At 46.1% G+C, this 17,971-nt stretch overlaps 1 pseudogene; it reads left to right on the top strand.

Annotated features, from left to right (window-relative positions):
* Positions 1 to 212: 212 nt before the first annotated feature.
* LOC147912225 (large ribosomal subunit protein uL23-like) overlaps positions 213 to 17,971 on the top strand; it is a 30,663-nt pseudogene continuing 12,904 nt past the window's right edge.

The raw sequence follows: 17,971 nt of genomic DNA, 5'->3' as shown, positions 1-17,971 counted from the left end.
CTGCTCGGGCGGCTGCTTCTCTCTATTAATAGTTATTCGGGTCTCAGCTCCACAGTCCCCTCCAGGGTCAGCCAACCAGAGACCCCCTCCCCACCCATCCCCAGCCCTCCCACTGTCATCTCATCTCTCAGCTTCTCATTGATCTTAGCAGCCTCTGGAATCATCTCCCTCATTGCATCTTCCTTTATGATACACTCTCCTTGTGCTAGACCATGATCTGCATGGAACAGAAGGTCCAGGAGAGCAGGGTTCGCTGCCTCGCCCCTGCCATGGCCCCCGCTGGGAGGAAGTGCCAGGTGAGTACTGGCTGAGCTAATGAATCAGTGGGTGTCCAGGTCCCTGCACACAGCCCCACTCTTGGCGGTGAGTGTGGGAGACAATTAGCTGGGGGAGATGGAAGCTCACCTAGTTGCTCCCGCCAGAATCCATTTATCGTCAACATATGCTATCAGAGGAGAATTGGTTATCCAGCAGAAATTAACTCCTTAGTATCTTTGTTCATTTGCTAAGTCAATCAGCATAAAGTTAATAAACATCATGTGTCTGAGACCCCGCTAATCACTGAGTACATCCTAGATGTGAGGCTGAGAATCGAAAGGAATGATGGGGTCCAAATGGCTCCTTTGTATAGGAGTCCCTTGCCTGAGCCTGGTGGAGACATCGATTACATTCTGATACAAAGTCTAAGATGCGACTATCCAGAATCAGGGAGAGTCTAAAGCGATGGAGGGCTCCCTCTGCTTCAGAAAACCCTCCGTCCACATCGTCTTCTCCGCGGAGCTCCCACAGGCACAGAATCCACGTCACACTTGGGGGTCAGTACCAGGAAGCCCCTGTCTCTGTGGCGGGTGGGTGCACTCGAGCTTCTTCTAGAAAATTAACGACTGTGCTCAGAGAAGAGGAAAGCCATGGGAGGGTGAATCCAAGTTCCCTGGATGGAGGACGAGGCACAGATCCAGTCTGGGATGACCGCCCGCTGGTGGGTCATTGATAGAAAAGGGAAGGTGGATATCGGGGACCCAAGCATGCGAGACCGCTCTGTGCTAGTCCCCTTATCGGCCACTTAGATGTGCCATCTCTAATTCTCACAACAAAACTCTGCGGTGGTGCCATCAGCCACATTTTATAGAAATAAGGATCAAAAAGGTTCAATAACTTGCTTACGTTGATGGTGGCAGAGCTGGCCTGCCTCAGGTCTGCTTGCACCAGAAGCTTCACCCTCCCTGCCCCTGCTCTGTGTCCCCAAATGCTACCGGCTCACGGGGTGTACGGAGTTCGTGGTGGAATGTCCAGTGTGCCACAGAAAATGTGGCAGGGGACCCTCGCAGAAATATCAAGGCTGGGGATGAATGTTAAGTCTGTCTCCCAGATATGTCTGTGAGATCCTTGAGGGTAAGGATCTGTCTTTTTAATACTCCCTTCCCAGAATCTGGCACAAAGGAACTTAGGAAAGATTTTGGAATAACCGACTGACGGCCAGATAGAAACATGCAAAGAAACAAAGGTTGATGCTGTGTGAGCTTACAGAGTCGCTGAGGGAGAGAACCGGGAGCATAAACAGAAAACATTGGACATCCCTTGGGTGTTGAATGGCAGGATCAGAACCAGAACTGTGAATCCAACACCAGCAAAGTCACGACTAAGCCTGCGTCCCGGGGCCTTGCTCTCCTGGGCTTTGGGACAGGATGTGGGTCGGATTTGAGAGTATTCAGAGGAAGAGTCTTACGATCCAAAGAGATACCTTTGGTCCACTGTGGTGCCAGATGGTGAGGGAGCCGGCAGGTCTCCTGAGGCCGACCACAGGCCCAGTAATAATGGAACTGAGACGGGGGAGACCACAGGCTCACTTCCAACGAGGTCCATCTATGGGAAGGAAGGACAGTCGGTGCCCTTACGAAGGGTTAGGTGCGTGTCGGTGCTGGATGGATCTCCATCACCTTGGACCTCTCACTGCCCCCAGCGGCCCCACCTCTAGCAGGTCATCTGCAATGTCAAGTCATGCCGGAGTGGGCTTGACCCAGGCACATGCGAGGCCTCAACACCATAGGCCCTGGGAAGCGGAAGAGGCAGCCAGAGCCAAATGGCCTGAGGCTGGAGAAAGTGGCCTGGGGGAGGCTGGCCCCCACCCCCACTGTCACACAGGCCAAGTTAATGCAGCCTCCTGTAGGCAGATACTGGTGCAGGGTGTGAATTCAGCAGGTGTAATGAACAGTGGGGGAAGTTAGGGCAGGAGCGAGAAGGTGAAGTCCCTGGGCCGCAGCAGTGATGTGCTGGGGGAGGCGAGAATCCGCGTCCTGTCCTGCAGGGTACCAGGCCCGTGAGGCCAGCAGGTTTAAAGAAGGGCCTCAGGCTTCTTGAGGAATAGAAGTTCCAGAGAAAAACTGGGGTGCTGAGCTGACAGGTGGGTTCATAAGTGGAATTCTGGGGCACAGCAAGGCAGACCCCAAGAGCGGACACCTGGACACGGGGTGCTGAGGCTGGACACCTTTGTCCTACCTGGTCAGGATGGCCTCAGGCACCAGGGGAGGGTGAGGCTCTGGGCAGCCCTGACTCTAAAAGGTTCTTGGAGTTGGGATAAAACAGAGAACACAGAGACAGAGAAAGAAAATGGAGCCAGAGAAGAAAGTTTGAGCATTTCCTATGACTGCACCAGGAAGGACACCGGGCATAAATAAGAAGGCAGCCTCCTCTTCAGGAAAAATTGGAGTTCGTCCATCCCAAGGGCCACGGGAGCACCTGCACTCATTGCACACCCCCCCCAAGACAGCTGATGCGGAATCCTCCGGAAGGTGGCCACAGCCATCGCTGTTCTACACAAAACCTCGAACAAAAGCTGCCTCTGAATCCACCTGTAGGATCTTCGTAGTTCTCGAAACTGCAGAGCTGCCACATTCAGTAGAGCTGCGAGAACAAAGTATTCGCTCTGTTTCTGTTCATGAGGATTTTATTACACACATTTATGTCATTTTACTTGATATAGATGTCCGGTACTTTTATTTTTCTCAAACCCTAACGACTGCCATGCTCTTACACACAATGTACAGAAAACCAGGATCTTCCAGAACAGCCAGGGCTCCAGGATGGATCCGACTGTTGCGGTCGCAGTTGGGCCTGTGGCTGTCAGCACACATTTAAATTAAGACGCGTGCTTGTCAATGTGGCGTTTTGGCGAGGTTTTGCCCACATTTGCTTAACTTTAGGAGGGTTTTGCTCAATATTGTCTTTCGGCAGGGACACCACTCAGCACTGAATCACGCTGCGTGGTGCCCTGGGAGAATGCACACACATGGCAGTGGGTTTTCACAAACAGATTCATGTGACTGACATTTACACGATATTTTTGTAATTAGGCAGGAATCTGAGCACAGAGACAAAATGGGAAGATGCTCTGGTCAACCGGCTTTGTGCTTACGGCTCACTTGGTGTGTGCATGTGTGTGCCGTGTTATTATGGAATTCATTATTTACTCAAAAAGAGCGGAAGAATTCCAGTGATTATAAAATATCCCAGCTAGCATGACAGATGTAAATATGACTCCCAATGTTGAGCAAGCTCGACCTTTCACAAAGTGCAATTACAGAAAATAGCTTAAAAGTATCTTCTTTCTTTTTGAGGTCATTGCAAGTTGGTGATAAGGCCAGATTTTGCAAGATCTCCTAAGCTGCACGACCTCATATGAAGGGCTCGGGGCCTTCCTTTTCTACTCGATTTTGGATTGTTTTGAAGAATACTTGGCAAATCTTATGTATTATCCAGGGTTCTCCAGAGAAACAGAACCACTAGGATGTACATATATACAGAAAGATTCACTATAAGGAATTGGCTCAGGCAATTATGGAGGCTGACAAGTCTCAAGATCTGCAGCCGTCAAGCTGGAGATGTGGGGGTGCTGATAGTTGAGGTCCAGTCAGAGTCCAAAGGCCTGAGAACCAGGAGATCTCGTGATGTATTTCCAGTCTGAAAGCCAGTAAGCTCAAGATCCAGGAAGGGTCGGTGTTTCAGGTCAAGTCCGAAAGGGAGAAAAAAGTCGATGCTCCAGTTCAAAGATAGTCAGGCAAGAAGAGTTCCCTCTTATTCAGAGGAGGGTCAGCTTTATTGTTCTATTCAGGCCTTCAACTGATGGGATGAGGCCCACCTACATTAGGGAGGGCAATCTGCTTTACTCAATCTACAGATTCAAATGTTAATCTCGTGCAAAAATACCTTCACAGACACCCCCAGCATAATGTTCAACCAAATGTCTGGGCTTCCAATGGCCCAGTCAAGTTAACACATAAAATTAACCATCACAACTTATATAGGCAAAAATTAAAAACCAAAAGAAGAGAAAACAAAAAAATTCCTCTGATGACTTGAGTTTCTCAATGGGTGCAGGTCAATAATAAGATGTATAACTACTAGTCACATCTAGAATGAATTTTTTCTTTATTAATTCTTGAGATGTAGCAATGGCAGAACTTTAGACCAAGTGTGAGGCCTCTGACCACAGGGCCCTGTCTGACCACACAGGTTGTAGCCCATGAAGCTGGTCCTGCCTGATTCCGATCCTGCAGAGGAAACCAGGATATAAGTTATACAAGCTGGGTTTTCATAGCTCCACACCTGTCAGTCAGCAACTCAGGGCCATTCTAGGGAGACAGTGTGTTCATGCCCTCTCAGCTCTTAGCAGGCAGGTGGAACAGCTCCAGGAGACTGAGGGATACTCTTCGACAGGGGAAGCACGTGCTGGCCAGTGGGGGACAGCTCATCAGAGCAGGTGAAAGGGCACACAGAGACGGAGGACCGGGTTTGAGGGGCTCGGAGGGGTCTGGACAGAAAAACCACAGTGTCTACCTGCACAGCACAGCACATCCTGGAGACCTTCCCACATCAGCACAGAACGAGCTGCTGCATTATTTGCAACAACTGCATGCCATCTCATTGTTTGATGACTTCTTCGTTGAGCCAGTGTCCCTGTTGATGGACAGTCAGGATGTTTCCCGACTTTTGAAGATGGACACAGGGCCCCAATGACTGTCCTTATCTGTATGTCATTCCACACATATGACAATATCACCATGGGGTTCGAGATCAAAGGGTGTGTGAGTTTTTAATTGTGAAAATTATAGCCAAATCCCCCTCCACAGAATAGGTGCCAGTTCACCCTTCCTCCAGTGAAGTATGAGAGTAGCCAATAGTTTTAAGCAGACACATCACAAGTTCTGCATTTTAGAAGATAATCCCAGCTACAATATGAGGATTGGCTGGTCAGGGGAGAAAACCAGGCTAGCCAGGGTAAAGGTCCAGGTCACTGTCTCAGCCCCTGCGAGAGAGTATGAAGACTTCCTATAAGACCGTACCAAGGAGGGCCGGGTCGTGAACGTGGAGGACTAGAACTGCTGTATCTGGGGACTGAAGAGATGGTCAGGGGTATGAATGGGAGAAGAATCAAGACTTGACCCTGCAGAGCAGGTGGAAGGGGAATGGTTCAGTCAAGAAAGGGCATGAAGACAGGGCGCTGGTTGAGGGGACAGCAGGAACGACAGTGGGCGTGGTGGGTCTGACCTTCCCCCGGAGAGGCGCAGGCAGTCAGACGCATGAGTGGGAACACGTCAGAGGAGGCCCGCACTGCGGATGCTGGGCTGGAAGATGCCAGCCTTCACCGGGGGCACTGTTGCCTCACCCATGGAGGGGTGGAGTTAGAAGAGGAGGGAAGACAAAAAATCGGGAGACCAGCAGTTGGGAGGTGAGAGGAGTTGGAACCAGGAAGGAAACCGGAAGACAGCAGCCAGGAGAGCAGGCAGGGAAGGGGGGCTGGTGAGAGAGAGCTGGACGGCCGATGACATCTCAAGTCCTTGAGCCACAGAAATGCAAAGTGACACAGAATTGTTCTCATGTGGGATCAAACGTCCCCTTTGGTATCTTGTTGGAATGGAAAGCACCCCTCGAGATTACCTTCAGAGGGTGTTGACAGGCGTCATTTGAAAAAACCCATGACATAGGCTTCCTGACTTTCAGGAGTCACCTCATCCTGCCCCTTCAAGGAGCTTCGTCCATGAGTCGTGAAGATTCCAGGAGCCACAGTAACAAGTCCACTCCGCCCCTGAGCTCTGAGGACAGACTCCAGATCTTCTGGTGGATTTCACCCATAGTCACAGACAATCACCCCATGTGCACTCCGGGTGTCACTGCCACTCCCTGTGGGAGGAGAGTATGAGAGAATGTGGGGAGGATATTAATTCCCATGTTTAGGGAAACACCACCATCTGGGGTGGAGGCTAATTCCAGCAGGGACACGGAGCAGGGACACGGGAACTTCATCAATTCTGTGAGGGTGAGTGGACTAGGGTTGTTGAGGTTCATAGCAAGCATCGAAAAGGGAATTTTTGATTGAATGTACTATTCGGTGGAATTTAACAATGTACACCATAAGCAACAGTGTTTGTGAAAAACCTAATCTTGAAATAAATCTACACAATATGCACCGGATCCTCCTGCCTCAGTGACTTTTCGTCTCTACATCACCTCTGGGAGCATTGCTGTTGCTGTGTCCTGGCTCCCCGTCTCGCCTGTCCACTTTTGACCCCTACTCAGTTCTCTAGCCAGTTTGACCTAAGGCCTTCCTGGCTTCCACTCATTCGAGAGGCTGTAAGAGATTATGGTTTGATTTTTTTAATCTAAGTTTATTCATTTTGCCACTTCCTGCATGACCCTAAAATTGATGCTAAAGCAAACATAGTGACATGACATGACTCATTACTTTCACCAATTCTCAAGATCCAGAGATCTGAAAATAAGTTTACATCAAACACTTAAATCCCCTGCAATGGCATCACTGCTTTTGAATAATTATTTCCCCAAAGACATGTGTTGACATTGTCTATGTTGTGTATGCTAAGAATAAATTATTCATGCCAGAGAAATAGGAAAAGACCCAAACAACGTTGTTCTTCTATTTCTGTGTTTCTTGATTAATAAGCAGTGAGAGGTGGTGTTGTGGAGCTTAAGATTTCTGCAGGCCTGAGACTCGGGATCCCCAGACCTCTGCACCAGCTGTGTGACCATGGGCACGTTACCCTGCCTGGCAGGTGTATTTAAATAAATTGGTATATATAAAATAATCACTGTATCGGGACTGGCCCGGTGGCGCAAGCGGTTAAGTGCGCGCGCTCCGCTGCGGCGGCCCGGGGTTCACTGGTTCGGATCCCGGGCGCGCACCGACACACTGCTTGGCAAGCCGTGCTGTGGCGGCGTCCCATATAAAGTGGAGGAAGATGGGCACAGATGTTAGCCCAGGGCCATCTTCCTCAGCAAAAAAAGAGGAGGATTGGCAGATGTTAGCACAGGGCTGATCTCCTCACACACACAAAAAAAATAATAATAATAATAATAATCACTGTATCTAATAGATTCATTTTAAGAATTATATAATAATTTATATAAAACTTAAGACATCAGGCATATAGTAAGATTTCAATTAACGGTACTGCTGTAATTATGTTCAATTCCATGACATGACACGTGGTACAGTGGTGATAGAATCCCACATTCACAGGACCTGAACGTGAATTTAGCAGCCTCCATATAAGCACATGCAGACAGTGGGGTCTGTGTCACTCAGGTTGGATCCACCAACACACGCTTCCCCGGACATGAATCTTCCGTGACATCACCAACCATTAGAGTATCTCCTGTTAATACTTAGGCTGAGTTCTTTCCAATAAAATGAGTGATAGAAAAATGGACACTTTTCTCCCCACTGCATGGTACACATCCACAAGAAAATCTTAGCTGTTAATTCCCATCGAATGAGCATCCTGGGAAGGGAGGTCCCTGCTAAAGAAGGCGAGGAAGGAAATTGATTAGCTCAGAGCTTTTATGAGTTTGGAATGTGAATAGGCAGAAGAGAGGAATTGTCTTGTTTGTTTCTTTTAATTAACATGATAAAGACCTCCACCAGGTCCCCTAAAATCCAGGCAGAGGACTCACTTGTGTCAAGGAAGAAAGCCAGGGGCAGCTGTGTCCAGGCAGCTGAGGAGAGAGTCGGGTGCTCCCTTCTCAAGAGAACAACTGAAGCATGTCATGTGGGCACCGAGGGAACAGTATCAATATGTGGGTACCAAGGAAATGATATTAATATGTGGTCACCAAGGTAATGGTGTTAACATCATGTGGGCACTGAGACCATGGTATTATTTGGATCCCTCATATTTTAATTACTGTGAAGAATGGTATCTTGAAGAGCAGGTGATAATTGTTCTCTTAAAGTTCACAGTAAATGCTGGTCTCTGGGTTCAATACTTTACCTTTACCTCGTCACTGACCCTTGATTTATGGAATCAAGACAGCCAACACCACTTTCCATCTTCTTTGACCCAAAGAGGTCTAGGATGAAGCAGCTTTGAGCCAGGCAAGAGAGAAGCAGGAAGTGCCATGTGGTTAGAAGTCACATCGTCTACTAACCCTCCAGTGGGGAAGGGAATATCCTTCTCCTCAACGCTTTCCTTACTCCCCACTCGGAGGGGAAGGAGAATTCAACCATCAGGTGCGTCACATTCCAGGACTCACAATCCCCTGACTGCTGAGCCGGGCGTGATATTTGAGAGATTCACGTCCCTCTGTTGCTTTCTCTTTCAGTATGTGGAGTGCTTTCGTGACATTGGTCTCATTCTCGACACCCTTTCCACTTGTTTTCTCTCCTCCTCTAACATGCTTTAAGCATGTTTGTCACACTCTGGTCTCCTATGTAATGTATCCAGCTGGAAGTAGTAAAATCCTGAGTCTTGAGTGTGGAGTGTAGGGTCCACAGAGAGAGGAGGTCCTTACAGGCTTTTGGTCCAGGGAACAGGCTATGCCACCATGTTGACCAGAAAGCCCTGTGCTAGGTGACACTTGACTGATACACTAAGGTGACATTTGCAACCCTCATTTGTCATCTCCTTGGGCTTACAGCCCCCTTGTCACACTTCTGAGCAGAAGAGGGAGTTCACGGTACAGGATTTGAGCCCTCCACCCCTGAGAAGGCTCTGCCCACCTGCCAAGATCCAGTTTAGAGGTGGCCTTGAACACTTGCTGGCTATCTCAAGTGAAATTTATCTTTTTCCTTTAAATTCTCACATTTGTACTTCCACGCCCCACCTAAGTGAGAACAGTTCATTCATTCATTTAGTGACATAAAAAAAAATGAAGTATTTTCTGCATTCTGACATCATGTGTTGGCATCTCAGATAGCACAAACTATTATTTCACTCAATTTATTAGCAGAGAGCACATTTGCAGTTTTGCAGGTGGAAGGCCACACCTTATGGATCCTTTTTCTGTATTTAAAATGGAAAAGGAAGACTCAGAACCATTGCAAAGTAAACACACGTGTTTGACATACCTCAAGTTAGAAACTACATTTATTATTGTAAACTAAGTGTCCTTTGAAATGACACAATGCCACACTGCAGAAGTGTCACTGGTGCAATGGGATGCCAGGGAATTTCCCATCATTCTTTTGGGCCCATCATCAAGGGATTCAATGTAGAAGACATTATGAATCACGCTACTGTCATTTTTTGTCAATGACTCTGTATACAGTAATGAACCATTTAGTAACATAAATAAATCTTTCAGTCTCTATATGAATCCTCATTCCCTCCAGATCCCTGAAGAATAACATAGCCGCTGCTGCTGAGGAGAGACTGCACTGCGTGAGAACAACTCCTTCTTCCACAAAGAATAGATCTCCATTAACCCACACCTCCACAGCCACTTACCTCTTAATTACTTTTCCAATAGCAATGAGCTCTCTCTGTCATTGACCCAGAAACTTCCAGATGGTTCCCACAAAATGGGTTATCCCAATAAAGCAATGCATGAAGGCCAAGGGGACAGACAGGCAGGCTTGTGGAAAGGAGTAGTGAGTCAGTGTAGACCCTCAGGCAGAAACTTCAGATCCTCACCCACTTCAGGGCATGGACACCAAGTTCATTATCAATTGTACACCCACACACATACCAACTGTTATGAGGTTTTTAAAAGCTTTTTAAAAGTTTTTAAAATTTTAAAAAATTTCTTAGCCTTTTGGTATTTACAATGAGAAGGCCATTGTTCAACACTCTACTTTTAAAACCCTGATTCCTCCTATTAAAATATCCAGTTTCCAAAGCATCTTTGGATTCCAGTTAATGTGTTTATATGCACAGTTCAGATGACAGACTCCCAACAATAGACCTTACACAATGTTTAAAGATACATTTAGTATTTCTTTCAAAGATGCAAAATCTCACAGGAATAGTATTCATCTTAAAAATCTAAATAACTTCAATCCATGAAAATTCAAATATCAAATTTGACTAGAAAACATTGATGCTCTTCAATGTGTTTCTGAAAAGGTCATGATTGGTTGGCTCCTATGACTCCATTAACTTGGAAATGTTTCCTTGTGGGTGCTCCATGATGCTTTGAAGGGATAAAGATACAGTCATTCCCCTACAGGCAGCCAATAAAACCTGTTGAAACCACGCTGATACAAAGATTTGAGTTGGATATTCATTTCCAAGTTCAAGCCAACCCATTGTGTAGTTTTAAACATACTGGCCTTTTTTTAATGGCTATTCTCAATCACCTCTCTCTGCACTTCTAGATTTTGGCTGGAACTGGAACAGATGTTGCCAAGATGCTGAGAAAAGGGAAAAAGACATGTCTTTTCCTGGCCTAGTTGAAGACAGGAACGTACAAAACTAGGCAACAATTTCATAGGAGATTTCATAGGAGATTCAAGTGCTTTACTCAACATTTGATGATAAGCTATACAAAATCAAATGTTGCTTTCACTGTCAATGCGTTTCTCAGAAACTTTCCATAGCACCAACACTCAGGGGCCAACTTTAATCCTCTCTCACTCCAGCAAGAAGGACGTGTCTTGGGTCACTGGCCAGACGCCAGCGTTTGAAACTCCATCTCTATCGGCCTCGCAGAGAAAGAGGATTTGGAAACAAACTTACAAAAGTGAAGCTTTGTTCCATGAACAGAAGGAAAAATATGATTCAATGATGCTTAGATTTTATGAATCTTACTACTGTTTTATTTTTAAGGTGCCCATCTGGAATTCCATAAAGAGAAAAAGCAACTATTTCTAAAGAATCCATCTGGGGAGTTCTCCCAGATGGGTTCTGGGGAGAACCCATCCAGCCAATTCCCATAAAATAGTGCACTGAGAACAACATTAGGATGTTCAGAAATAGACCTAAATAGAAAACTCCTGTCTTCTGTGAGTCAGAGATAAATAAAACAAGAGTGAACATGAAAATTAAACAGCAATTACAAATACCTAAAAATAAAAAAATAAATAAAAAAATAAAACCCAAATTCACGTGCAATTCCAAACAGTTCAACCATTGGTGAAACTTTAATGATGGAGAGTGACCGTAGGGGATGTATCCTCATTTCTTTCTCCTATTATTTTGTCCTGAAGCCTGAAATGTACAGTCAGGAGAGACATTTAATTAAAAATATACTTATTCTTCAAATGTAAACCATGAGAAGTTTCTTAGTCAACTACATCTTGTTGTAAATTAATCTAATCAGACTGTTTTCTTCCTATTTATCAATTTATGATCAATAGCATGCTAAAAATTTTAGTGAGTGGGAAAGAGAATCATGCATTCACCTGCAAGGCCCCTTGGAGAAGATGGAAAAGGAGATACATTGTCATGATTATGGTTAATTTCTCTTGGCTATGATTAGGTTCCGCTGATGGAAAGGCCTGAATAGCACTTACTGTTTAAGAACAGTCTATTTCGCCTTTACATAAAATATTGGGCAGGCAGCCCAGGTTGGTATGGCCCCCGGGGGTCTGTTCCCAGGCTTACTCTCTCTTGTTGATCCACCGGGTGTGGACTTGATTCCCAAATTCATCTCATGGTCCAAGATGGCTGCTGGCACCCAGAGAACGTGTGGGCACTACCAGGCAGGAAGGAAGACAGAGAAAGAGAAGACAGACCCCTTTCTTTAAGAATACTTTCTGAAAGTTGATACCATACGTTCACATATGACCCATTGATCAGAACCTAGTACCTTGACTACATGTAGCTGCAAAAGAGGCTGAGAAATGTAGTCTTCCTTCTCGGCAGACATTTGTCCTCTGTGTTAGCTTCCTGTGGCTGCAGTAACAAATGACCACACTTGGTGGCTTAAAACAACATGCCTTTATTCCTTTATAGTTCTGGAAGCCATAAGTCTAAAATCAGCATCACTAGGTCAAAATAAAGTCTTCCCTCTTGGACTTTGGGGAAGTCTGTCTCCTTGCCTCTTCCAACTTCTCAGCCTCCATGGCTCACAGCCCATCCTCCATCTCCATATCCAGCAGCAGAGTGTCTTCGCGTCACATCCTTCCTCTTCTGTGCTGTCAAATATCCCTCTGCCTCCATCCTATAAGGACACTGTATGGCATTTAGAGCCCACATAGATAACCCAGGATAATCTCCCCATCTCAAGACCCTTAATCCCATCGCACCTGCAAAGTCTCTTTTGCCATATAAGGTAACAGTTGCAGGATCCAGGGACTCAGATCTGCACATCTTTGGGGCCGTTATGTAGCCTCCCACATCCACTAAAATTATTCGGGAACTGTATTCCTGAAGGACAAGGAAAGAACGAACACTAGAGGACAAGGGACTTTTGCCACAGAGAGGAAGTAGGAGCTGGGGGGTCTTCTTTAAGGACAGAGACCCAGCACTGATGGGAGAGGAAGGGACACAGACTTCAGTGGGAACCCACCCTTCCTTAGACAGCCCTCTCTCTTACAAAATGAGTATTTACTTCCTTCTAGAGGGAAAGACTGCATGGTAGAAGGCCCTGGTGGATGAGTAAGGGAGATGGAAATGTACCAAGATAAACTTTGACTGATTCACTCTATTTTCTTGAGGGCAAGGCCGGGTCCTACCCATTTGCCATATCTTTGCAAAAAAGTCAAGTGATAACAATTGATGTTTCAAGGATGCCTTTGAAGCAGCCAGAATTCAAAGCGACTTCCCTGTCTGCCTGGGCCTTCCTCTGATGCTTCAAAGTGTGGTAAGAGAGAAGTTTCAGGCCATCAAGAAACAGGGTCCCACCAGCGGGGTTTTGTTTTCCCTTTCATCCCTTTCCAGGACAATGAGAGGGACATTCCAGCACGGCCCTCCTGCTCGCAGCGGCTGCTGAGTGAGATCTGGGCCCAAGCAGCGGAGGACTCCGTAGCTTGTCGCCCTTCTCATAAGGAGATGGGAGCACCAGAGAACTTGTCCAAAGCCAGAACCAAGTTCAATGGGAACAAATAGTTGAAATGTTTTAATGAAAGCACACTTTGTGACCACTTTCCCCCTATGGGGCAGACACTCTGTGCCTTTGTCACCACCCGATCATGCCTCATTAGCATATTCAGGGTAGATCTTCCGTGACACTCAATCACAACTTTTAACCTCCCGCTAGGCAAAGAGAGCCAAGGTTCTTTCTGTTCCTTCGTAGAAAGCAAGTCAGCCCATCTTCAAGTTGAGAGACTTTGAGAATGAGTTTCATCTACAAGTGTTTTATCTTCTCAGCCTTCTATGTGGTTTGTTTTCTGGGGAAAGGACATATGGGATGGTGTCATATCCATTTGTAATTCCATCTATTTTCCAAGAAAAAGAAAAATTCTTACCTGCTGAGCATCTGGAGTCTTCAGTCCCATGAGGGGGATCTGATGGAAGCATCCTCACAAAAAATAAGCTTGTTTTTTTCCAGCTTTACTGAGATATAATTGACAGATGAAATTGTAAGATATTTTAAGTGTACAATGTGATGATTTGCAAAAAATAAGTTAATCCTATTATGTAGAATAAGAGTTGTCATTGAAGATTGCCACTAAAACCCAACGCATTAAAAAAATGCCATGGGCATCATTAATAAGTACATGATCCAGGTCTTTCTCGGCACTCATTCACTCCTGATTCCTCACCTGACATTCTGTGCCCTCCTCCGGTATGAGCCCAGGACTGCACCAGGGGCTGAGGACACTGGACTAAGACATCATCCACTCTCCTACGCTATTGAAAGCTGACACATTGAACAAGTAATTACACATGCAGAACACGTGGGAGAGAGGGAAGCAGCAGGTGCTGAGGGCCATGAATTCAGTCTGTAAAACTAGTCACAACAAGGCACGCTCATTACATTTTGACTCGCCAGCGTTCTGACACATCTGTGACTCAAGGCATTGCAGATAAAACAGAGAACAGAGCTGTCTTTCATTAAATATTTGATTTCAGAGACTCTTTAACACAGTTTCAAAATGTTTATCTTCCAAAGGAAGTGGAGTCCTGGACTGAAAGTGCAGCCTGGTGATGAGTTCCCTCGGGAATCCCACGCATAGCCGGACAGGCCACCACGCTGTCACCTGGCTTGTCTCCCTGTCCACACCTCTTCCACCCCACTGGGTCTTCTCATCCCTCTAGTCAGGGATGCTGGTCCTGTGCATGTGTTTTCCACGCCAGCAAAGCAGCAAAGGAGCTCGCGGAGGAAAACGCCTCTCAAGGTCACAGGTCTCTGCGTAAGTCATTTCCTTCATAAAGGGAGTGGACCCCACGCTGCTGTCTGGTTCTGCCACGTCACCCCGATAGCCAATCACTCTTGAAAGAGAACTCCCTGACTTAGCTGCATGCCAAGAAGTCTTTCACAACAAAAGTTTTTATTCTCAATAACTCGCTTATATGATGTACGTGTGTGCTTCTGTAATTTTCTTTTGATGAAAGGATACGGCACAACATAAGAGAAAGAATAAAAATTCCACGATTGCAGTAAGGCAAACCTTACATATTCAAAAAATACACGAGATAAATACTATTTCTGAGTTTTGTAGCTGGATTAAAAACATGTTTTGTTTGTTTTTCAGGTCTAACAACAGGAGATACATGAATGACAGAGAACTTATTGTTCTCTGAAGATCCAATATCCTGCCAAGTGCAGCCCAGCTGCTGCTTCAGTTCTGGGCCGAGTCTGACTCTGGGGAGGTGGGCCCAAGACTAACACCTACTGGAGCCACACAGTGTTATGTCCATCCTTCCTTCCAAGTCCCTACATGAGATCTTGGAGCCACCTTCTGAACCAGATAAACTCATTCCTGATATTTGATTATTTCCTGTGTTGTTTGTTTAATCTGAACACAGAGAGAGCTACATGAATTAAAGCATCCTTCACCACACAGTGGGATGGGACATCTCTAGAGGAGGACGTGATACATGTGATGGAGCCCGCTCCTGGGAGGGGCTGGCGGGTGAGGCACAGGCGCACGGGAGACCTTCTCCTTTACGTCCTTTGGAACATTTGAAATTGTGTGCCATGTCCGAGTACTAACTATTCAAAAATGATTAATATTTAACTTAAATCTACCAATAGTAGGTAAACATAAAAATGGGAAAATGAAATGTAGATGATCTTACGTACATGTTCATCCTCTCTTGTGCTTATAATTGGTAAGGAGACTTACATGTCCCACCCCAACCAGTTACTATGGACTGTGTCAAAGATTAAACAGCTCTGCTCTGAAGGAAATGGAAATACGGGTTTCTCAGTCTCCACATAACCATAAAACAACACACACAAAGTGAGCCCGTGTCTTGATCACGCAGCACCCGTACAGTGGGCGGGATTCTTGGACAGGGATCAGAATGTGATGTTCTTGGAGCAGCGACCAGAAGACAGGTCATGAAGGACGTAACAGGCTTTAGTCTATGGGAAGAAGGAAAGGAAGAAGGGTTTTCAGGGAAAGGAGGAGTCCAGTTATGTGCACCATATGGGCAAAGCTGTGGAGACAGGGGAAGGACTACTGGGCAAGATATACGGGTTGGGCAGACAGCGCCACGCTCTTCAGTGGCCTTCCATGTAAGTGGACAGCGCAGTGATAAGGTGGGGTTCAGAGTGAGGCTGAGGAAGGGGGCCAGTCAGCAAGAACCCGTGAACAGGAGACAGAATGGGAGACGTTATTAGCTGTTTGTCATCTCCAGGTGGGACTAGAAAGAACTTTAAGACCATTTAAAAATTATTTTAAAATTTAGGAGAATGAGATGCAAAAAGATTAAGTGATCGTTCTATCGGTAAGGACTACCATTTGACAACAGGCTTCCCGATGCCAGAGGTTAGCCTGCTAGTGTGGCTTGTGTGTATATGTGTGTGTGAGTGTGTATACACGTGTGTGCACTTGTGCGTGCACGCACTCAGGCATCATCACCTTCTGTGTGATCTGAGATTGGACACAAACACCCAACTTCTGTTACTCCTCTGGGCGCTGAGAAGGCATCCCGATGGGCGGTTCAGGTGGCAAATTGACTCCAACCTCCCCGGCTCCCGGCCATGTGCAGGATGGGAGCAAGTGAGCCACCCATCACCCACACCCGGGCAGCACCCCCACATCCAAGGACTTTAGTGGAAAGAATTCTTACAGAAAGCATTGTCTCCCTGGGATCAGAAACAATAGACTCTCACTTCTTCCCACAGCCACAACTGTGGGCCCTTCACCTTGACAACCTCAGGTGCACGTGCCCCTCACCCTTTCCAGAAGCTAAAGATGATTCTTCAGGTTTCCAGTTGCTAATTTTCTCTCCAGGCAGCACTCTCAATTTGATCCAGCCCATGTGAAAGTTGGGTGTGATGTTTAAGTAGCTTCTTCTGCTCAAGATTCCCGGGTTACTAGCCGTGATAGAAAAAGAAAAAAAAAGAGCAAAGATAAGCATAAAACACAATGAATAACTGCCAATGCAACAAAGTGACGATGCTACTAATTTTATCAGTTGGAAGTGGGAATATTTGGTTCACGTAATCACAGCTGTTTCCTCAGGTACCTAAAGCAGGCAGCACGAGCTTAACTGAATTGTCAGCGGCGTGATGGGTTTGTATTGTTCAGGCCAAATGAGGGTGTGTTTTTAACAAGTAGTGTAATAGACTCGGTTGAATTCCAAAATAATCACAAGAAAAGTAAATTTACTGCACTCGGCTATGTCACATTTAATTTATAGGAGAGGGGACCACCAAGACAGTACTGTATGCATGATGACGGATTCCGTGCCAGAGTCCTCCATCTCAGGGGATCCTGTAGCATCTCAGGCTCTTTCTAACTCCTGCGCTGGCTCCTTTCCTCCCCTGACAATTCTCATGTGGATCCCAAGCATCTGTCCTCAGCCCTTCTCTTTCCTTACTCCTTATTCCTTCTGCATATCCTCATCTGTTTCCATGATCTCAGCTTTCCACACATATACTTCCAGATTTACATATCCAGACCCAAATTCTCCTCTGAGTTCTATATTTCAGGTCACAAATGAAATATTCTTTACCAGATGTTTCCTGATACCTCTGATTCACCTCAGGAAAAAAAAATGCTGTCATTATCTTCTCCTAAACCTTCCTTTGGATCTCCTGGGACAGGTGGTGGCAGCATGAATGTCTTTTCTTCCTTCAATAGATGTAACTCCAAAGTGTTTCCCAACTCCAATCCTGTGACCTTATCTTTTGAGATCACCCTGAGAGGGCTGGTCATTCCTCACACAGAGAGCAGGACATGGGGCAGATATGCTAGGTGAGTAATCACCACTGTTAACATGTTCCAAGTAGCACACACTTAACCCTCAGGACAATCTGAAGAGCTGAGTGTTATTATTCAAATTCTATAGACAAGAAAACGGAATTTCCAAGAGATTAACCCGATTGACCAAATCACACAGCTAGTAAGGCATAAATCACTGTTAGAATGCAGGTCTGTCAGGCTCAAAGCCCATACCCTTGAACCCAAAGAACACAAAGAACCACAAGCCTGTGTGTGAACAATGTGCCTCAAAGAACTTCCAGAAGTACCTTTGTCAGTCTCCCAGCACAAGGTGACTGCGATTACAGCACTCTGTGGGTAAAGACCAAGAGGGCCAGAAGCCAGTAACGGGATTATCGTCCTAACTTGTCATGATCTCACCTGGTTTTCAAGTCTGTCCCCAGTCACACTGGTACC

Source organism: Ceratotherium simum, chromosome 38 (genome assembly GCF_057802395.1).
Source record: "Ceratotherium simum simum isolate JZ-2026a chromosome 38, ASM5780239v1, whole genome shotgun sequence".
Lineage (NCBI taxonomy): Eukaryota > Metazoa > Chordata > Mammalia > Perissodactyla > Rhinocerotidae > Ceratotherium > Ceratotherium simum.
The sequence above is the reverse complement of the archived record's forward strand: the minus strand, read 5'-3'. Positions and strand labels throughout refer to the sequence as shown.